This window comes from Pezoporus wallicus, unplaced genomic scaffold (genome assembly GCF_028554395.1).
Source record: "Pezoporus wallicus isolate ANWC-B61680 ecotype Strahan unplaced genomic scaffold, APGP_CSIRO_Pwel_v1 contig_2908, whole genome shotgun sequence".
Classification (NCBI taxonomy): Eukaryota; Metazoa; Chordata; class Aves; order Psittaciformes; family Psittacidae; genus Pezoporus; species Pezoporus wallicus.
This window is the reverse complement of record NW_026642179.1, coordinates 5,992,133-6,015,141: the sequence shown is the minus strand read 5'-3', so window position 1 is coordinate 6,015,141 and position 23,009 is coordinate 5,992,133. Positions and strand designations below refer to the sequence as shown.

The 23,009-nt window shown below is 47.5% G+C and overlaps 1 protein-coding gene across 2 annotated transcripts in view; it reads left to right on the top strand.

Annotated features, from left to right (window-relative positions):
• The first annotated feature begins 7,507 nt into the window (after positions 1–7,507).
• The window catches only part of SINHCAF (SIN3-HDAC complex associated factor), a 28,001-nt gene continuing 12,499 nt past the window's right edge, over positions 7,508–23,009 (top strand). The window contains exon 1 of one of the 2 annotated variants that reach the window (XM_057428093.1): positions 7,508–7,627. The gene's annotated coding sequence lies outside the window, so the exon portion shown is untranslated. Of the gene's footprint in view, positions 7,628–17,346; positions 17,443–23,009 lie in introns of those variants that run through there. The other variant, XM_057428094.1, reaches the window with a different exon arrangement.

Below are 23,009 nucleotides of genomic sequence, written 5' to 3'. Positions count from 1 at the left end.
GGGGTGGGATCCTATTGGCAGCCAAATGGGAAGTGTGAGATTAACTGCCGCTGAGGGTCTCTTTCCTCTCTTGACATGAGTTGCTCTGATATTTAAACTCAGGGTTAAAAAGCTGGAGTGAAACTCATGCCCTCCAGCCTGTCAGTTGGCATGTCCCATAAGAGGAGAAGTCGATACAGAAGAGATGGGTGCCTGCAACAAGAAGGTGCAAAAGAATGGTAGTGAAATGCCCTGCTTGGTAATTACAGGTTTTTCTAAGCTGGACTGGATTTTCAGAAATCCTCCCCATGTTCTAGTTCTGCTGCAATTGGCAAAAATATGAGAATTTTTGAAACCAGCACTGTTGAAATACAGTTCCTTGTATGTGTGTGTATATAGTGTGTGTGAAGTGGGCCATGTCTGTTCATTCATTTTAACTCTTGGTTTTGAAAAGGCTTAAGAGAGGACTGAAGGTCTCAGAGTCTGGGACCATGTATGTGGGAATCCTGAAATATGTAATTTCATGATACTGATGTTTAGCAACAGTGTAGCAGCAAAATTATAGGATCCCATAAATGTGAATAAAATCCGTAGAGCTGCTTGTGGTCAAATTTCAATAGGAGGAGTGGCCACATGCAGCACACCTCCTTACTTAATGTGTTACGCTTAAGTATGTAAATTTGAGATAGTGGGATCTGGCATCTTAAAGGCAGTAAGTACTTGAAGTAACACAGGACTGAACTTGTCCAGATGAGGAAGTGCAAATAACTTCCTCTCCACTGCGCTGTCATTAATGCGGTCTGGGAACACTACAATGTTTTCTGCAAAGGGTAGGTAGAAGAAAACGGAGAAAACTTGCACAGGTAGAAGTTGAGACAACTCACCCATCTAGTTTGTTCCTTTCCAGCATTTCAGGTGAGCTTGTTGGAAAAAAATTATGCTCAGGTTAAGAGCAGAGCTGCTTCCCTGTCTGTCACCCCATCAGCTCAGGGATTGAGGCTCCTGTGATTGCAGTCAGGGAGCATTTAATTGCTGACGTTCCTGTTTTCTCTTGTGTTGTTCCATCAGACACTATAAGCTGGTTTGAGCTCAGCACACGATGTGAAGGGAATGGAAAAATTTCTGTACAGGTCTGCTATCTCGTGGCTGGTTAAGGTAAACTGTCTGCTGAAGCCACTGCACAGCTGATTCGTCAGTGGAAAGCTGTAGATCTGCAGGAAGGCTTGACACTGTAATAGGCCCACCTGTATTCCCTGCAGACCTCACAGGGCATCTTGGCTTCTCTGAAAGAGCTACTTCTCTCAGAAGAGTATGTGACCAGACAAATTATTTTCTCCTTTAACCAAACCCACCTTTGTCTCGAAGGGAGAAGCAGGAGGAAACACAGCCAAAACCTTCCTGATCCTTACCCAGGCCATATTTATCATAAGATGTTGCTGTAAAGGACCTCATTGTTGTGTGATCTGGTGACAATCTTGTTATCATTCAAGAAGTAATTCAGTAGGATCCATAAATGTCAAATAATCGTGGTTTATATCATAAAGACTCAAGTGTTCATACCAGGTGCTCTGAGTCATAATCTGTAAGATACTCTTCCTCTTACTTCTAGAGGTTATCTTAAGTCTCATGCAAGTCTATATGTCTTGCTCAAAGGGTAAACATAGAAGATAGCCAGCACAATTCTTTGTGGAAAATAACAGTCCTTTGCCCAATACAGACCTGTTAATTTTATATTCTCTGAATGATCCATTTACTTTTAGACCTGGCCAGAGCAGCAAGTTAAAATGGGTCAATCGTAGAGTGGTCTGTTCCACCCACAAGTGAAGCGAACAATTGAGTTTTATTTGCAAAGTGCATTTGGCAGCACTGTGCAGCAGATGTAATTCCCAAGGACCTCAAGCGCTTACCCCAGGGCATCTATTCTCCCAGCGAGAGACAGGCATGGAGAATGCAAGATGCATCCCAATCTTCACACAGTACATTCAGTGCCAGATTCTCTCCCACTCCCACAGCCAGGTGATACAAGCCTAAACTAAAATAAACTCCTTCCTCAGTAGCAGCCAGATGTTAGTTTTGATGCTGTGCAATCCTTGTCTTCTCCTGCTTTCAACAAGAGGATTTCATAAAGCCTGGTGTTAGCCTGGGGAAGCCTTTTTCCTTGCCCTGGCTCTGCAGCCAGAGAGGAGAGATGGGCTCCTTCAGTAGGCCTTGCAAGAAGAAACCTCACTTGGCTGCTTTTAATTATGACTAGAGAAGTCCAGCAGAGGCAGCTTGCGGAGGCTAAGCTAGCATTAATGTTTATGATTATCCCTCCCAGCACTGTCCTCCCATGCTGAATTCATTTCTTCAAAGGCATTCGAGCGATATATTGGCATGTTCTTGACACATCAAAAAACAAAGAGTTTACAAGAGCAAAATCTAAGGGTGATGGACAGAGGTAGTTGTAATTTTTACAATATATTAATAATTTAGCTACAAAGACAAGTTCCTTATCTGTCTTACAGAGGCACAGGATAGAGATCAGAAAATGTGGCTTCGTTTCTAGGTCTCCCTGACTTCCACCAAGGCCTTTTAGCAATTTGCTTATGGCATATTCCATTTTGCAGCCAGAGGGCTGAGGTACAGAGTGGTGGAACTTTGCTTCAGCCAGTCTCTGCCTTGCCAATCTAGGCTGTTCAGCCTTTGGGTTAGAAACTGCTCATCCAGAGTCCATTGGTGTGTGACCGAGAGCAGCTTTTCAATGTTACTGTGACAGAAGTACCCTAAGGTCTCATCTGTGGTTAATTCCAGTTTAAAGGCATTGGTACAACCTGTTGATTTGTGTTGTTGTGGGTAAGTCTGTCTAGCTGTGTACGGTTAGAGAGTTTTGTAATTGTTAGGACAGAAGAACGGGCTTTCTTCTTACTTAACTACAATACAGTGATTATGGTTACTATCTGCAACGTGGTTAAGCACTTCAGAAATGCATACAAATACTTGTTTTGCTGTTGTGTGAGGATGGCAACTAATTCCCTACCAAAAGGGAGGAACAAACAACAGCTGCTTTGCAAGAGCAGTTCTCTACTGCTTTTCATCTTCAGGCCAAAGCTCTTCCATTAACATCAAGTTAATCTTGTGCCGTCTCTGCCCCGCAACCTGTGTCTGCTCATTGCAAGCTCAAATAAACCATCACTCACACCAGAAAATGCATGGTGAAGGACAAACAAAGTTCTAGCAAGAGATTCCCATAGTAGTCAGAAATAGTCAGTAGAAATGAGAATCATCTTTGTTGTTGGTTGTTTAGGGTTTGCTTTGGTTTTGTTGTTTGGTTGTTTTTTTTTAAGGCATGGAATTAATTTTAAATTAACTGGGAAGGCAGTCCAAAGACTGTGCTTTTGTTCTTGAGATGGCTGTGAACTCTTCCACTGAGTGTCCTTAGCCTGTTTCTTCCACTCTGTGCTCTCACCTGAATTCAGTTTACCTGCTTGCACGTATGCAGCTTTTGAACTGTCATTATCCCATGGGATAAAGAGGATGTGCTCTAAATCATACCATGCAGTATGAATCCACCAGCTTGGAATTAGTGTGGCTATTGGCTTGCCTGAGATCTAAACATCTTGCAGATGGTCTGTGGTTCCTGACTGTATAAATAGTACCGAGCTGGCTCAAACTGGGTGGGGTGCACAGGACAGCTGCCCCCGCCACCACCACCAAGATGACTTTCAGAAGAACTGCATTCAGGGAGTGTAAGTGGAAGCATCACCCCATGCCTCTACCCAGCCTTCATGTTCTTAAAACTGTGGAAAAGGTTTGCACTCATGGTAACAGGAACACAGGAGAACTAGGAAAAACTTGCAGACCAGAGAAGCTATTTAATTCACTTTGTTAAAAGAGAATTTTGAATGTCAGCAGGAATTTGTGCTAGACAGGGGTAGTGTGGGTAGCTGTGATCAGTGAGAAATAGGATAGCTGTTCTGGGCTTAGTCATTCGTGTTTAACTGGCACAATGCTGAGAAGGGAGGAATGAACTAGCGGATCTTCAGTGGAAATGTGTGCCCTAGGAAGTGCAAATACAAGCTGATCCACCACAGCTTACTGAAGTCAGTGGAAGTTCCTAAAACCGACGAGTTTAGACAGGCATTCATGAGCACTATAGTCTACTAAGCTACTAGTTTGTGCACAGAAGAGAAGCAGCTCTCTCTTGGGAAAATAATAAAGTGACTATTGCTGCTTCCGTCTCATAATGTTTAAGCCAGTCTCACTCTTACACATAAGAGGTTGCTTCTAGGTGATCTCAGCATTTTAAGTAGAAAAGTTTATCTCTGTGAGAGGCCAGGCTTGTGCTAATGAAGATACTCAAAAGCCTTGTGTTCATCTCTTCAAGATCTTTGGTTAAGATCCTGGAAGAGAGTAGTGGCAATAGTGTCTGACAAGCAGGAGATTGAATCTGAAGACTGCCAGTGTGGATTCCAGGTAGAGCTGTGAACAGTATGGATTGTCTTGCCACTATGTGCCAGATGTCCTGGATAGATCCTACCCAGCCCACTATCAGCGATCATGTTTGTAGGCAAATCTGAGATTCCATTGTCCATGGTAAAGCAGCAACTAGCAGTACAAGGCAACAGTATAGGCATGCTCCTTTTCTCCCATCCACCACCACTCCCAGCTGTAGTTACCCAGAAGCACTTTGCCAAGTAGAGCCTGGATGCATCAGTCTTTTACCCACTTTTGGCCTGTAACCAAATAAAGCCTTCCTTTGACATTGAAAGACAAGTCTGTTTGCAATAGAATCAGCTCTTGCAAGCATCCAAAGCATTGTTTTCATTCAAAAAATGATGCAGGGCTACCAGCAAGTTCTCCCAAGCACTGCAAGCTTAATGCCTTGTCTGTTTATACTGCCATCCAAGCTAGCCACATTCCTGTTGATGTCCTAGGTTGAGCTACTCAGTGAGGTCCCTCCTGAAAGAGCTTTCTAGGATGTTCCTCTGTCCCTTGGATTTTGCTTCTTTCAGGTTTTGTAAGCAGGGGGTGTTCTCATTTACTTTTGTGCTGAAAATAAGGGTTAGGAAGGGATGGAGAAGGAAGCAGCAGCAAGATGGGGGAGGAAGGAGCCTTTGTAGTTCATTGAAATGTTTCTCAGCAGGCAGTGTTTCCATAGAAGAACCTCCCTGACTTCTCCCTTGCCAAAGTACTGCTTGGGGGAGGATGGCAGGAGGGCTTGCACTCTCTTCACTCCTCCCAGATCTAAAAGAGACTTTCTGCCCTTGGCTGAGGCAATTCACCAGGTAAGGAAAAAACTATTGAGGACTCCAGACACAATACACACTGCAACAATTTAATTGATTCTGCCTCCTCCTCTTTCAAAGAGGGCCTAATGTACTATTTTTGCCTTGTTTTAGCAATGCTGGCACAAAAGCCATGGGTAAGAAGCTGGGAGATGATGGTAGCAGCTCTTTATGTGTCTGTACAATCACTCATGGCTCTCTTACTCAGCTAATTAAAACTAACCCCCCCCCCTCCCCCAGCTACCCTGAAAAATGTAAATAACAGTTACTAAAACATTGTTCTGTGGTATAACCAGCACCAAAGTTACAGAAAGGCTGTTATGCAACAGGATTTTGATTGTGAAGAAGTGGATGGCTGCAAATCAAGTGAATGCCAGGCTTTCTTCATGAGAGAATGATGCTGGGGACAAACAGAAGTGTGTACAATTAAAAATGTATAAAATACACAAAGACAAACAGCTGGCAGACGCCAAAGCTGTCTGAGCACCTTCATGTTGTGCTTTGCCTCTCTCTAGAGTTAGCGCACATACAAAGGGTGTAGTACATGCAGTGAAACAAGATTTTTTCCGAGGGCATTGTGTTCTTAGCACAAGCAGCAAGAAAATAGGCAAAGCACAACAAAGCAGGAGAAAAAAGTTTTGATGAGACGGGACAGTGTTAGTTCCTGTATCTCTGGCTAAATGCACAATGTGCGTTCAACAGAAGATACGTCATAATGTAAAATAAAGGGACACAATGTGGATGTGAAGCCAAGAACAAAAGTTGTACAAGCACAAAATGAACCCTTGGTACAAAAACCAAACCTGGTTGTTCCCTGCGCTTGATAAAGACGTTATGAAACAGGCCTGATTTAATTCTTCTCCAGCTGTGGCAATGCTAGAAGTTGGAAGTGACTTTAAAGATAACTAAATGGAGAACTCTGGAGCTACATGAGCGTGTAAAGCCAAGTGCATGTTCCAGCCTTGCTGAGCTAGGGCTGAGCAGCATGGGCTGGAGTGTGGCAATCCTAAACCCCCATTCCTTAAACGGAAATCATGGAGACATGTAGAGAGGTGGTTCTGCTTTTATCCAATAAACCAATAAAGTTACATATGAATATGTTGCCTTATTCTTGTTGGTTTCTTAGGTTTGCAGTTTTTAACCTTGACTCAGCATGGGCAATGCCAAACTTTGAGTCCTACAACATGCTAGAATGTATATTTAGGTATTTGCAGCCAATCCAGCTGTGCTAGAAAAGATTAACCTTCCTGCTTTTTCACTCGGTGTAGGAAGTGAGGACTGGCCATCCTGTACTGCCCAGAGAATCTGCTGGAGCTAAAGCATCCTGTGTCCTGGCTGACCCTGGCAGCTGCCCTGAGGAGGAATCTGACCAGAGCTGCCACGCTCAGAAGGGGGAAAAAGCAGCAGAATGGCTTTATTGAAGGGCGTTATTGAAGGTGCAAAATACAGTTTACAAAAAATAAATAGTAAAAGAGCAGGAGAGCAGCACTCAAGAGAGAAGGACAGCCGGGGAAGCCAGGACTAGAGAGGAGCATGCAGGCTCAGGGGGGCAGCAGCTCTGGGGCCTTCTGAGCAAAACTACAAACGGAGCACGAAGAATTTGCCTTTCTTCTCGACTGGCTGCCTTGTGAGGACTTGCTTGTGTGCTCCACCAGCACACCTCAGCAAGCACCCGCAGGAAGCCAGGGGACACCTGCAGGGATTCTAAAGGGAGATGGCAGGAATCATGTGAATGCCTAGGGTAAAGCAGAACCATAACCTCTTCAGGGTAGCAAAGGGGCCATCGCCTTGATGAACCACAAGCCCCCAGGGAGAGGAGCTGGCAGTGGCCAGGCCCTGCGCCAGCCTGAAGAAACCACTGACTAGTCCTGTCCAACTGAAACAAAACCTTGCCCCTTCGATACAAGGATCTCCCATCTCATGTTATAGTGGCATAGGTGAACCGTACTGCAAACCCCACGGTGCAGCCTAGAGATCAACATGGCCACCAGCCCATGTATAGTGACATAGATGGGGCTGGGGCTTGTGGAGGACTGACGCTGGCAGGTGGACGGCCAGTGCCCTCCCACAATGCTTTTAAAGGGAAAAAGGCAAGGGGCATCAAAGCGGTGCCCAGACAGTGGGAAAAGTGCTGGTGCTTACTCCCTGCTTGGAGCATGAGTTGGAGACCTCGGTGAAGGCAGAGGCCTGGCTGCAGGGAAGAAGGGTCTGTCACGGCAGCCCATGCCACTCGTGCTGCAGTACTGCTGAGAGCTGCAATAGCGCAGGCAGAGATCACAACAGCATGTCAACACAGGTGTCTGTGGCCCTGAGGAGGAGGAGAGAGCCGGAGTGAGGACGTGCCTTTGTATTTCTTTCCCAACAGCTGAGCGGTGGAACAGCATGTAAGTGAAAGCTTTGAAATGCAAAGATCAAACCAGACTTAAAAGTCTGCCAAGACCATAGGTAACTAGGCAGGAATCTTGTGCACTTTGGCTCAATAATATAGTGTAGAGAACAGTCTCTGCTGAAAGACCAGTGTCAAAACCCTTCAGTATAGACAGCTCACATAGGTTCTTTCTTTCTTTTAAATGGCAGTCACATTATCAGTGAAGGAGAAGCTGCTCTGATACCCACTACCAACTGGGAGGTGAGAGAAGACTGGCAGCTCTGCAGCTGTGGGCTTTTTGGGTTAGGCTGCTTTTACATCCTCAGAGGTTGATTCAACTTCATACCATTCATTTTGAATAGGAAGCACTGAATCCAGTGCAAAGCACTGGTCTCCAAAACAGTAGCAGACAGCTAGTATCAGCCCCTGTGGCATTAAAAAACATTAAGCCTACGTGCTCATTTAAGAGGCACTTTTTGCTTTCTGTTTTGAGTGATGTTGCAGGATTTGTGCAGGCAATTAAATGTCAGCCTATATATTCCTATGGTTGGTGAGCTTTTGGAAACAAGTAATTCATAAAGGGTTTGGAAAAGTTAAACATAAGAACAGATGTTTTAATACTTACTTTCTTTGATTCATCTAGGAGTTCATCTCATCGTATGATCTCAGTTTAAGTTACTTGTCCCAAAGTATCAGATCCAGAGGCCAAAATGTCTTACTGAGTCAATATCTTGCAAGTAGACAATGGCCAAAGATATCAGTGTACTCCTTTGTCAAATCAAGAATCACAGTTTCTGTCTTGGTTTTAGTGTTGGAAGAAGATTCTGTCTGTGTCTAGTGAAAAACTTCGGTCCAAGATGTTGCTGAATCCAACCTTGCCAGTGCTCAGAATTTGTATTACGACCAACATGAGTCCAAGTATATGGCTAGTCTCAGTGTTTTCACTAGGACTGAATTATACACAGGCAGATGACATTTTCTGTTCCAGTCTACTTATCATGACAGACTTGGAGAACGGAAAATGAGTAACTGCTATCATAACAGTTGCCTTGTAAAGAGACCTGGATCATTTAGTGTCCGGCTTGCCTGAAACATGACTGCACGTATCTGCTGGAGGGAAGTCTGTGTCTTTGTCCAGGCATTTAAAATCTGTGGAGCAAGAAGCAGTGACAATGATGGATTATATAAACCCAGCAGGGAAGTGTTCTGTTGCAGAGCAGAAGCTGGCCAACATGAAGACGCACCAAAATACTTAGAAGGCAAAAAGTTGTGGAGGCATCCCTGAGCCCCGCTGTCTCCCAGAAGTTGGGATGGCGGTAAAAGCCAGCACAAGAGCACCACAACCTTAGGACAAAGGGCAGTGAAAGTTTGGGATCATGAGCATGGGAGGGGACTGTCATGCCACAGGGATTACAAAGCAACATGGCATTTACCAGAGCTAAATAGTCTGCTGTTAAGGACACAGAAATCCACACAGCAGGCTTGAAGGAAACTGGCAGTAATCGATTTCAATCATTCCCCAAGAAGCTGAGTCTCTGGCATGCTGCACCTGCACAACTTCATACATGATATCCTAATCTCTCTAGGGATAGATAGAAAGGTGTCACAAATTTTAAGCGGACTCTTGAGTGTAGCAATTGGTATCTGTCCCCCAAGCCCCTCAGCACACCCTCAAAATGTTGTTTCCTGTGCCCCAGTCAGCATCTACATGCATCATCATGCTGACTCGGTGTAAGGAGCATGCTGGGAGCCCATTTGCCACAACTTATAAAAGAGGCTTTAAAGCGCTGCTGCCGCCTTAAAGAATGGCACATACAAAACCCCTCCTGTTTTGCAGTCTGCCTATGAATAGCTACTTATTCTAATTTACAGCAGGATGTGTTTTATAAGAGGGTAAACTTGGCCTAAGTGAAAAGCATTTGAATGCTTGCACACATGCATGCACACACTTGCAACTGAGAAAGACTTTCACAACATGCACACACAGCTCTGCTTAATGGGCACCACCATCCTTGCACGTGAGGGTTGCAACTGAGCCACTCCTGCTGCCTTCTGTGTGTGTCTAAATGTGTTGGGCCGCTCTGTTCTGAAATAGCTTGAGGGTCTAGAAGTAGAAGAAACACCAGGCTGGTCAGACCTGCAGTCTGGGGTCTGTCTGGGACCATGGCTGGTACCAGATGTCACAGAGAACAGTGCCTGAAACCTTGAACTGTTTTCGCTTGCCATCAAGCAGTTAGCAATTGGCCAAAACGGGAGGATTTAGCACTTGCTCAAACTTCTTTTTTCTATTACATGGTGTGAATCAGATGTTTATGATTCCCCAGTCAACCCTGAGTGCAGGTACACAGCCCTAGCATTAGCAGGGCAAGGAAGGATCATTTCAAGAGGTCACTTTCATATCTACCCAGTCTTCCCACTTTCCTCCTACAGATAATGCAAATCAAGTAAATATTGCTCTTGTTTCTGAAACCTTGCATTAGGAGTGGTTCAACCACTGCTGAAAGGGTAGTTGTCCTGACAAGAAGAGTCAGTCAGTTCATCTGTGGATAGAGATTTTTTTGACGGCATGCTGAAAATAGCACCTCAGAAACCACACTGCTAGCTGGTTTTAGAAAGGCCAGTTTTTGAAGCGTCTCTAAGCGGCCAGCTTGTTACTCTGTAAATAGCAATCACTTTGTTTAGCTGTTTTTCAGAAAGTGCCCATGCCTGAAGGACAATGCTGCCCTGGGGCACCTCCTCACAGCCTGGCCATCCCTGCAGGCTGCTCTGATTGAGCTTCCCCAGGAGCCCCTGGGGCTTGTAAGAGAAGCAGGAACCTACTTGGGGATGCCATCACTCACACAGCCATGCTACACATGCTCACCTGCGTTTCTTCGGGAAGGCTGAGCTCCCCATACATCCCACATGCTTCAGGGCACTGCTGTTCGCTGACACTCCCCACCCCCCCCCCAACTGTCTATGTGAGCTTAATCCCAGCTGGAGTATCTCCCCTCCCATGGCACCTAATCAGCCTTAATCCTGCCCAGATAAACCCAGTCATCCCAGTGGGAAAGAAAAAAATACAACGGTGGCTTTAGCCGAAGACATTTCTTCTGAAGCTAAAAGGTATGTGGCATGGAAGTTCTAAACCCTTCTGCTTCGCAAACTGTCCTCTCCCTGCTGAGAGGTTTTTTAAATCTTTCCTGGAGATGTACATAAATCGAAAAATACCCCCCTGCAGGGCCAGTACCCCCTTGCATCTCTTCTCTCATATACCCACATGGAACTTCCTTGGTGGTCTCTGCGTCACGAGGTCAGTGAAGACATAGGAACTTTACCCACTGGCCCTGAGATGTCTAAGAGATCACTCTACCTATGTAGTATAGGGCACATGCTGTACACTAGCTGTGTGGCTCAGGCTGTGCCACTCGTGCCCTGGAGGCTGCATCTGGGTCCCTTGACTGCTCTGTATGCTGTAATTTGCAATATGAACAGGTAGGCAGACCTGAGGGAAGTCACTGAGGTCAGATGAGTGTCCTTTGGTTTGTGTTTATTTAAGTCTCTCATAACCCTCTAGAGTTAATTCCTGAGCATGAACATCCATTCTGGGACCCAGCGTACTTCTGGGGATCCCTGTGATGGACATCTGCTCAAATTTTGCCTGAAGGTTCCCCATCCTGCTTCTGACCTCCCCTTAGCTATGTGTCTTTCTGAATGAAGACTTCCTCCTGGAAAGTCCTTCTCCTTAAATTTTTTTTAGAATGGGATGCCTCTGCTCTGAGGAAAGGGTATGTATGTATCCTACTGCCTTCTCCCTTCATGCTGCTTTCTGTCTGCCCTTTTCCTCTGTCTGCCCTTGGCTTGCTTTCTAGAGGATGTTAAGTGTCAAATTTGGTTGATTTGTTGCAGCCTAATTATCTGATTTAATCCAATTAAACTATCTGGAGTTATCTGTGTGATGTGGTGGCTTTGTTAGCTAACTCCATTCACACTTTCCCTTGCAAAAAATGTTCCCTTCAGCTCCTCATTCCAGATCTCCAGTGGTAGATTCCCATATGGTTCTTGGCTGTTTGTTGAATGCTTGTGATCAGGACTCTAGGTTCTGCAGATTTCCTTCAGGGACCATCTCTGCGCACCCTGGTTAGCCAAGTCTGCCCACTGCTCTTCTTCGTTGCCAGAAGACTCTGTCTTCAGCGGCTTGGGAATAAGGTCAGCGACATGCTATGCCCTCATGAGACTAGTCACTTGTACTTGAGCTCACTGTTCTCTGCCCACAGAGAGACATGTTTTCTCCATAGTACCAGTGCAGTTAAAATATTAAATCTGAAACTGTCGCCTCTTCCAAGTGCCTTTTTCCTTTCCTAGGGTATCTCAGTGTTAGGTTGATGTCATTCTTCAGCTAGCTCCTCCTTGATCTGGGAACAATTTTTTTTATTTCCCTGAAAAGGGAATCTCTGGACCTTTGTTGTGTCCGCTGGTGCTGTAGATTAGAAAGCAGTGCCACTGAGAAGAGACCTGTAGGCTAGAAAAATCTCCAAAGAAAGAATGGTGATGAGGGAAGCTTTAACCTGGAAAGATACTGCCTCAGGTTTCTTGGTTTTATTTAGCAGAGTTCTGGGTATGAGCCTAGAGCACCAACACCTATATGGAAACCCTTCTCATGGCCTCCCATGCTGACTGCTCCCTAGCAGAGGATTTTCGAGCATCCCTATTTACCTGCTTAATTCCTGTTGAGAGGGAGGTCCAGAAAGAAAGCCTGCCATGCCAAAGTGTTGCTTTTAGCCACCATGGATGCCCTCCAAACCACATCCCATAGCTGCACCTTGCTTTTCATTCTTCTCAGCCACCTCTGCGTGTGTTCAGGAACGTGCAAGAAGATGGACATGCTTAGTCAGGAGTCTTAGGTTCAGTAAGAAGCTTCAAAGAGCAAATTCTGTTCCCTAAAAATGATCCTGCTTGAGACCACAACTCTCTCTGAAGAGTTCATAACTTTGTGCTCCCTAAAGATTACTCTGAAATAGTCAGTATAAAATCTGGAACTTGCTGCTGCGAAAGATGGAAGTCTCTGTTTGGAGGAGAGACCTCTTTTGGGTTTCCGAATACTTGGTCTTTGTTTTCAAAATTGCCCCAAATGACAAAATAAGGTGGGGATAACTTTCTTGACAGGAAACAGACTGGCAGGCATAGAGGGCTGATCTTCTTAAAGTCATCTTCGAATCACCCTAATACAAATCCTCATGGAATAGTCTTACCGGCTTCAACAGGGATGAAAGCAATAGTGCAGCAAAGAAATGAATAGCCCTTGAGAAGCTCCATTAAAGGTGTTTTAGTGGTAATGGAAAATTATCATTTTACTACAGAATTTGAGCAATTCTTAAGAATTTAAGAGAATTATCTTCCTCTTAAGCAATTTGAAATAACAATTAAAAACTCTTCAGAAAGGCGGTTATTCTCTGTTAAGCCCTGATGGATTTCTTACTTAGGCTGGGCTATAAATGATCTTGTTCCTAGGAGTAATATGGTTCAGGGTCCTGTCTCTGAGGCACATAACTTGTGTGCTTCATTCTGGCAGCATGAATATCATAATATCTATTCTTATTATCATCAAACTTTGCTGTCACTGTTTATTTGTAGCTATCTGTCATTTGGCCTAAAACATAAACCAGAGGGAAATACCACATTCTTTATTAACCTGTTTGCTTTAAATTACCACTTCTGTGAACATTTTCACCTTCAACAAATCAATATACTGTTACTCATAGGGACAGCTGGTGCAAGCAGGAGCTAAAGAACTGACCTGTTGATCAACTATCTGTTGATCTCCCTCTGAAATCATACTCCTTGGCAAAATCTTATTTACAACTCTAAGTCAACCAACACTTTTCTCCTTTTTTGCTTGACAGAACTCCTGGTAATATTTTTTCCAAAATCACTTGGCCAGGCATTTAGCCAATAAGGCAGACTTTCAAATTACTTAAGTTGTAAAAATACATTTTACAGTGAAATCTCAAAGCAGAAACAGCTGCCTAGGTTCAGTTTTGACAGCTGCTCTTCACCTAACAACAAGTAGCCTATTTGTGTTTGCTTATTCATTAAAATTGAAATATAACACAATAGGATCAGGTGTCTTAGCTGGCAAATGCCCTACTTTTTCTCTGTGTTGGTGCCTCTGCCTCAGTGCTCATGATACATACGTGTTTTATATTATAAACCCCTTGTGATTAGCTTTATTGTTATACCATCAACATACTTTAGCTTCCCAGATAAAACAATTAAGAACCCACCTAGGAAAGATACTAGTTTAACTGGAACACAACAACATTCCCATTAGTTTTCCAGAGACCACATGTGTTCTTGAAGTAAATGTTTCTTAAGAGCTAACCTGGATCAGAACAAATTTCAGGTCACTTGTGATCCTCATGAAATCCCATATTCCACCTTCCACTCAGACCAAGCTCTGAATGGAAAGGAAAATGCTTAATTTTTCAAAGCAGAGCCTCATCAAATGAGGCTTTACCTATAGTGTGAAGGTATGTGCACTGTTTCAGATGTCTGCATTTTCCAATTTAAACTCCTTCGGCTTGTTCCAAGTTTGCAGCTCTTTTTCATGCCCCTCGTTCCATTCAGTGAGGTCAAAAAAGTGTCCCTCTGATGGTGTGGGGAGCACAGGTGGCTTGCTCAAGGGGAAGGGGCTAGAAGAACCTCGATGGAAGCTTTTTAGCTATTGAAGTGCCTTTTACTTGCAAGCTGGCTATCACCCAAAAATGAAAACTCAAACCGCTGTCAAGAGGGTGGCCCTGAAATGTCATCAGCAAATGCTTCAGGGAAACCAGAGACATTTGAGAAATGAAGGTTTTGACCACATTTTTCATTTATGCATTGTCATTGGGACTCACATGGCTAGAAGCTGTTTTCCTCTGAGGGCAGGAATGGCAGAGCTAGCTGTTCACAGGCCACAGCAGTACAGGATTTGCAGACTTAAATCCTCCGTGGGTTAAAGCATCAGCTCTGTTCATTACTGTCAGTTAGAAGCCTGCATTCTCCACTGAGTTTTGGGGCTTGCATGAGATTTGGAGTGTAAGGGCACAAAGCCATGAAATAAATACCAGAGCAGTTGCCCTGACCCTGGTTTGTATGCAGCCAAAGCCTAGGCCAAGCCATTCTGTGAATGTTCAGCATGGTGATGAGGGAGGGCAGCCAGCGATAGGCACCAAGGGACTGGGTTTGTTCAGCTGGGAATTGAGAGGCAGCACGTTGTTTGATACCTACAAGGATCCTCCTTGAAAATATATTTCATTCTCAGTGGGGAATTTAAATACTATACTAGATGTCATTATACTGAAAGGAATGTCACTGGTGGTCTTTGAGAAGTGCAGAGAGGAAAAAAAGGGGAAATAATGGGAGAAAATCTGGGAGAATCACTCCCTCAAAACAAAGAGGCACATAAAACTACACACGTTATTTAAAACAAAAGTTGCCAAAAGAGCTGGTAGAGTTCCCCAGACTAGTTAAAACTAGTAAAATCATATCTGCATTTTGAGAATTTATTCAGCATTAGCTACACTTATGTCTCACAAGTTGAATATGATTTGGAAGCACCGGTAAGGAAGTCAGCAGGCTAGGATCAGTTAAAAAAAAATCCCTAAACAACAACCCCCCACCCACCTCACAGATAAACCTGCAGACTTCCTTGTGAGAGAGAAATCCTGCTGCGCCTCATGCCCAAATGGACCGGTTTTGCAGTGCTGAGGGAGGAGGTGCTGTAGAGTTACCAAGGATTTACAATCAGGTAGAGATGAGGTGAGGTGCTCCGACTAACCTAAGGAAAAGCAGATGGTCCTGCTCCCCTGGAAACCTGCCCCCCTGCCCCCACTGAGGTTAGCCAGTGCTGCTGCGGGGAGCAAACAGATTCTTTCAGCAAGAGTTCGCCATGAGCTGCTAAATCTGTGCCTGAATTAGGGTTAGACCCAAAAGGTCATTACCAGGATAAAAATTTGTGATAGAAACACTCAATGTTATTTTTAATATTTTTGAGTATTAGCCAACAACTGCATGTTGTGTCTCTGCTGCTGCTCATTCTGTGAGAAAATTTTTATCTTTCTAATAGTTGGAAATGCAGCATCAAGGCCAGGTTGGACAGGGCTTTGAGCAACCTGGTCTAATGGAAGATGTCCCTGCCCATGGCAGGGGGGTGGAATTTATTAGATTATCTGTAAGATTAAAGATTATCTTTAAGGCCCCTTCCAACCCAAACCATTCAGTGACTCTACGATTCACGCTTCAGCTGGGCTTGACCACAAGGTTAGGAGGGAGCAGCTTGCACTTGTAGTTACAGGCTGTAATGGTGCTGTTGTAACCAAGTATTCCCTTGTACATCACAGGCTCATCCTTTTGACATTGCTAGTTTTTAAAGGAAGCCTATTTCAACATACCCCACCAGCTGTTTCATGAAGCAGCTCTTCCTAAACTGCACCAGAGAGTGGGAAGCAGAGGTTGCAGCGATGTGAATTTTTACATCACTCATTCTGACACAGCAAGAAAAACTCCCAAAAACTGCTGATGATTTTTGAAAGTACAGAAAATGAACCATATGTGGAGAAAAAACCTCCCAAGACCAGCACAAAACATTCCCTCTTGCTGCCAGAAGCTATGACCCACCACCAAGGTCGAGCGCTGGTGCCTCAAGTGTGAGCCCGGACACGCTTTGTATAGAAAACACACCAGCTGTTGCTATTGGGTCATGTTAAAAACAGCAGTTGGGCCACACTTTTCAGAAGAATGCTGCCTTCATGGTGCTGATGTTTCATAAAATCAGCTAGGTTGGAAATAACATCCAAGATCATCAAGTTCAACTTTTATCCCAGGACTGCCAAGTTCACCACTAACCCATGCCACTGACGGCTTCATTTACATGGTTTTTGAACACTCCCAGAGACGGTGATTGCACCACTGCCCTGGGCAGCCTGTGCCAATGCCTAAGCATCCTCTCTGTGAAGAAATACCCAATCTAAACCTCCTCTGGCACAGCTTAAGGCCATTACCTCTTGTCCTATAGCTTGTTACTTGGGAGATCAGCCACCTCCTCTCTCCATCCTTCTTTCAGGTAGCTGTAGAGAGCGATAAGGTCCCCCTGAGCCTTCTCTTCTCCAGACTAAACACCCCAGTTCCCTCAGCCACTCCTCATCACACTTGTGCTACAGACCCTTCACCAGCTTCGTTGTCCTTCTCTGGACCCGCTCCATCACCTCAGTGTCTCTCTTGTAGTGAGGGGCCCAGAGCTGAGCACAGGATTCGAGGTGTGGCTTCACCAGTGCCGAGTACACTGGGACGATCACTGCCTCACCCCGCTGCCACGCTACTCCTGATCCAGGTTAGCCTGTCGGGTCCCGCCCTGACCCGCGGGCTGCAGCGCGCCGGACGCCTCGGGAGGTGGCCGCTGTAACCCCGCCCCGCCCCGCCCCGCCCCGCGCTGCTCCTCCGGGCAGGCAGGCAGGTGCCCGGGTCCCGCCCACCGCCGGCTGGGGGCGGGCCGCGGGAGCGGGCCGCGTGCGTGAAGTCCTCGCTGCCGTCACAATGGCCAACATCCCCGCCCCCTACTCCTCCTCCTCCTCCTCCCAGGCTTCCCGCGTTGCCTTTCTCCCTTAAAAGGACAATGGGGCGCGCAAACAGAGAGGGCTTGATTGAGTAGAATGGAGCCGTGGGAATGGCGCATGCGTAGAGCGGCGGCTGCCGGCGGGAGGGGCGGTGCGCTGTCTGTCGCGCGCCCGCCCGCTCGGGCTGTCCGGTAGAGCTCGGAGAGCGGAGCGAGGCTCGGCCGCGCGCGGCACAGCTGTTGGTGGACGCAGGAGCGCGGTGAGTGGCTTCCTTCTGCTTAAGAGAAGGAGAGGAAAAAGCAAAGCTGCGAGCGAACGTGAGGTTTGAACCGGGATTTTGTGTTTGTTCGCTTGCTTGGTTGGGTTTGGGTCAAAATTGGGGTGTTTGTTGGTTAGGTTTTTTTTTTTTTGTTTTGGTTTTTTTTCCTAGTAGCTGGTGGTTTCTGTTAAACATAAGTTAATCCCGCAGCCTGCGCTCAGTTCTGCAGCGGCAAAAAAGACTTTGCCTCCTGAAACAGTTTGACACGCATGGCTCCCGTGAGCGGCGTTTTCCATCTTTGCCTCAGTTAGTGGAGTTTAAAGGAGGTGCTGGGTGGCGGGGGGAGACGCCTCCCGCGTTGTTGCGGACTGTTCCTGGGAACTCTAACCGTCGTCGTGTCCCGTTCCCAAGTACGGTTAAAGCCTTAACTTTCGAGGAAGCGTAGACGGGTGCCTGGCCATTTAACTCCAAAAGCGGACCCTAGCTGCGGGGTGCGTTAAGTAAACCGGGCTGCCCGGCGGTGGCGGGGCTGCACGGAGCCGTGCCCGAGGCCTCGCCACGCGGCCCCCCTGGCCAGGTTCCACCGTTGCGACGCGGGAGTCGCAGGTGCGGCTCCGGCGCGCCCCGCACCGCACACCTGTAGCGCGGGCGCGCACGAGTTGCTGCTGGCAGGGTGGCGGAAGGAGCGGGAGCACGGCAGTGCCCGCTGTCCCTGCTCTCCGTGTTGCACGGGGAGGGTAGACGTTGGTTTTAGTTCTGGTTATCGCTAGTGTTTGCGGTCAAGCACCGTGCGCGCCCGGAGACGGGGAAAATGTGCGGCTGCAGGCTGGCGTGACGCGTGCTGCCGGTCTCATGGGTCGTGGTGTGGGGCCTTCTCCACATCAGCAGGCGCCCCGCCACCGGCCCGGTGCGCAGCGTTACAGTTGTGGAGACGCGCGGCGGGCGGGCGGCGATGGCGTCCTGCCGCTCCCGCCGCGCGGCGTGAGTGGAGGTCGCTCCCGGCCACGGCAGCCGATGCCCGCGCCCGGCGCCAGCAAGTTTTGGCTCCCGGCTTCCACGGGGCTGCGGCGGCGGGGCTGGGGCTGGAGCTGCCGGCGTGCCCCCGGCGCGGCACGTAGGCAGCGCCCGGCTGCAGGGAAAACAAAGGGCTCGCATGTGCTGCGGCGCCCAGCGCGCCGGGGACAGGGCTTCTCTCTGTATGGGGGGGGGGATGGACCTTAGCCCAGGGAGGTGTCGGTGGGATAAAACTCGTCCCGCGGGAAGAGTGATGTTTTTTTAGCGGCTGGTTGGCGGTTTTGGAGGACTTTTGGAGAGGCGGTGAAACTTTGGGTGCACACGCGCTCCCTTGCACACCGCAGTGCAAGCGGGCGGGCGAGCCTCGCTGGCCACCCCGGGGCTGCCGCAGGGTCCGGGGGGTCCGTGTTGCCCGCGCCGCGGCGTGCCCGCGTTGCTGGGAGGTCTGCGACGGCCCTTTGAAGTACAACTGTTGCCATGTTTGAATTACGTCAGGGCCGAGCCATGAGGAACCAGCGCGGAGCGAGGCGGGGGCGACGGGTGGCAAGGGAACGGGACCGGTCCCTGAAGGGGGAGGTAGTAGTGAGAGGCGTCCATCAGCTGCCGGGACAGGGGTCTGGGTGCCTGGCGGGGCTGTTGCGGCTCGATCCCCGCTTACCGCCGGATGGGGCGGCTGCACCGAGACCGCGTGGTGGGGCGGCGTCTGCAGCGCGGGGCCGCCTCGCAGCGCCCACCTCTGTTCCGCGCTCGGGGCTTTCCTCCGCTTCCTACGCCTTTTTAATTCGCTTTTAATTATATTCGTCTTTCGGCAAGTTCAGCGCTTGGCAGCCCCGGCGAGGGGAGCGGAGGGGTGCCGGGGCCGCCAGCCTGTGCACTCCCGCCGCTCCACCTGACCGGCGGGGCCGCCCGCGAAAGTAGGTCGTCCGCCCCGGGAAAGAAGAGGGGAGAGTCTTTGTTCCTGGCGCTGCCGCGCCTCCGCCCGCCGCGGCCCCCAGCCGGCGAGCCAGCCCGCCGGCGGTAACGGGCGGGAGCGCAGCCCCGCCACGCGGTGCTCCGCTCCCGGAAAGCGGCCGCCGCCTCCCGGCCAACTGCGCTGCGCCCGTCCCGGCGGCTGCGGGAGCGGCGCGACCAGGCTCCACCTGGAGCCAGCGTTTATCCCCGTCCTCTGAGTTATTTTATCCTTCTTAACTTGCAGGCTTTCGCCAGGGGAATGCTCCTAGTCGCGCTCTCTCCCTTTCATGAGATAAAAGTTGCTGTCTGCTCTCGTACATACCTCTCCGGATGCGTGTAGCTAAAGGGATTTAAAGGGACCTGCTAAACCTGTTGTTCACTCCTCTGTGCCTTAGCGCAGCGAGCTGGTCTGAATCCTTCCTGCCCCGGGCTCCCCCAACTTCTTCTGGGCGGGAACGTCCCCGGTTCGTCCTATTGAGAGCGTTGTCCCCAGCAGTCTGCTGGTCGGCTAGTCCTTTCGACCCGAATTATCCAATAATCATTAAAACTGCAGGAAAGATAAGTTTGGAGCTGTGCCCCGCTGCTGTTGTTCTTTTGGCAGCTGGTGCAGGATGCTGCCTTTCAACCTGCTGCTGTGTGCCTCTTGCCCTGCCATCCTTCCCTCGTGGGCAGGGAGAGGGGAAGGCCTAGGTTCCTAATTCTGCCCGGAACATACACAGCATCGCATTTGTGGTGGAGGCTGAGCAGTGTACTTGAGCACAACCCGACTGTAATGCTTGCCTTTTTTTTCGTTTTGAATTTTAAGTTGTCACTGGTGGAAGGTGGTAGGTTGACAGCCATGGAGGCATCTGCTTAACCCTTTTACACAAGGCAAGCCAGGAGGGTGACTGTTGCTCAGCAAACCCGTTCACTACTGTGTGCTTGCTTCCAAAGGTGAGACTGACTCTCAGCCACGTGTGGGGTAAGTGCTGTGGAAACCCCCTTTCCCCCCAGTTTGCACACAGTTAGATTCTCCATGCAGTTAACAGCTTTTTTTGATGAAGGGGAAAAGGTTGCGCAAAGCCTGCAGAGTAGGGGCAGACAGCGAGCTGGATGCCTTTCTGCTCGCACCAGTGGAAGCTGAACTCCTTTGGCACCCAGGTGAATTCCAGGTTTCTTGGGATCTGTGGTCCCTTGTAGAGAATCAGCAAGTAACAAGTTGTGGGATTTTCAGACACCCCCACAGGCATGCAGCATCCAGCTCCCACTGAAAGTAGGTGGGATTGAGTGCCAGAGCCTCTGAGAAAAATTCCTCCTTGCTTCTCCCAGCCCAGAGATTCTCAAACAGAAGCTGATTGCCTACAATTTCAGTCTTTCCTTTAAAAAGAAAACGTCACTGACTTCTTGGAAGATGTTAGATTAGCTGATAAGTTCACACAGGTTAAAAATAAACAACACATGCTGAGCAGCTCTGTGTCACCAAACTCTGCTTTGCATTGATTCTTAGCACCTGATGCTTTGTACCTCTTTCATAACAACATGACACACAGACAGTTGTACTAGACAACCAAGCTCTTCAGACTTGCACTCCTTGTAGCGCTTGCTTTTTAGCAGTAAGCAGTAGCTAGTGAGCTGGGGCTTGAAGATTGAGTGGTTAAGCAGAATGCATGGGCAGGACTCTGTTTCATAACTTGGACCTTTGCATTTCTGTAGAATGTGCTCAGTCCAAGTGAAATGATCAATAATATTACCTAAGGACATGTAAATGTGTCCTTTTAAATGAAGTCATTATGGTTCTTCTGACAAATAATTACTACTACTTCTGGCTGAATCCCCTTCAGGTATGTTACTCTCATTAAAAAATGAAAAGCCCCCTAACTGTTCAGTGTCTCATGATCTCAAGTGTCTGTGATGCTTTTTCAGCAGCAGGTGGTTGCAGACAGCATCATAACAGTTGCAGTGACTGCACTCAAACAAACAATGCAGACTGAACTCTATCACTTGCTTGGGAACATCTCAAGTTTTCCTCACAGATCTTCTGCTCAGGCAGAGTGGGGTGTTAGTTATGTAGTAGGAGTTTTGGGGGGGGGAAGTCCTCTTTCACGATGGAATGTCTGCAGGTGGGACAGGTTTGGGATTTTCCCCCCATGCAAATATTACTGATTACTGTTTTCATGCTTTGGCCTATTCCTTTTGAAGCACTAACCACATGGCAGTTCAGAGGAACACCCAAGTGGCTTAGCCTTTTGCTTCTTTTGTCTAAGTGGTTTAGGTACTTATTTCCCTCTGAAGATCAACAGGTAGGTAGGTTCCTTTGTGACTTGACTGCTTCTGAAAACTTCACTCAGAACAGCTTGTGACCCAGCCAGGATGCTGTGGAGGCTCAGACATGTGACAGAAACATCCAGTTTGACTTTTTTATATGCTTGGTAGTTGCTGCCAGTTGCTAAGATTGCTCTCTAGCACTAAGCACAAAACAGTGGCTGCAGACAAGTACCAGCAAAGAAGTGAGTTACTTGCTTTGGCAGAGAGAAAGATCCCTGAAGATGGAGTTTTGACCTTTAACTGATTTTACTCAGCTCATCAAGTGAAAACTCCACAGGATACTGCTTCATTCAGGTGTGTCTGGGCTGTAGTGGCCAAATACAGCTTTCCCACAAGTAAAGTTGTTCTGGGTGGAGAAAGGAGGGGAAGTGGAAGGAAAATCTGAGGATAAAGGGGACCAGAAGAGTGTACAGCCACAAAGTTCTAAGTTTCTTGTTGGAAATCAGTCGCTGTTTTGAGCTATAAGGACAGTTGACCGTGTAAAAAATGTGGTTTTTTTTTGTGAATACTGAAGTTGCATTTTCAGATTAGTCCCTTTAGCTTGGTCTGTTACTTCCTTGGAGTATTCTGGCTTTGGGCACGTTCAAATACACTTTTCTGGGGTCCAATTTTAACTTCTGTGCCGAAGTTTTTTTCAGCATGTAAACTCAGGGGGGAGGTACGTTTACATTCAGTCTCTGGTATAGATCAGCTCCTCTGTTGATGTACAATTCTCTTTCCTACAGTTGATTTTCAGTAGAGGTGTTCCAGTTTATTTCAGCAGAGGGACAGGCCTCAGAATTTATTAGCAAGACAAGCAACTGCTTCTGGCGCCATAGACAGCTCTGGAAGCGTTTTTCGTGTGTATGCATGCGCCTGGGTGTATGCACTTGCAGATGTAAAAGCCAGAGCACATATATTCTTTCTATATAAAGGCATGTCTTCCTTTTATTTTAAAAGAAAGTCCTGTTTTGGTTATGTTTCTTAGCTCCAATGCAATGTTGGAGAGATGAACACTGAGGTTTTTACTGACAGGAACCTGCTGCATCAATGTACCCAGGCTAGATGATATTTTTCTATGGCCCAATTTCAGGGAGGCTGTGCCAAGGCTGTTTTGTACACAGAAGGAGAAATCAAATGATTTGCAGCATTATCTTCCTCTCTGGTGATACACTTACAGTTTTGAGTTGCACAGAGAGTGAATAATCCAGGGTCAGAGGGGATGGGAAGAGACAGAGGTACTGAGTAGTCAGGCTGGCATCCCGCTCTCCCATAACTCCAGGGAAAATTTCTCTTTCAGCTTTGCAAGAAGCAGGTGA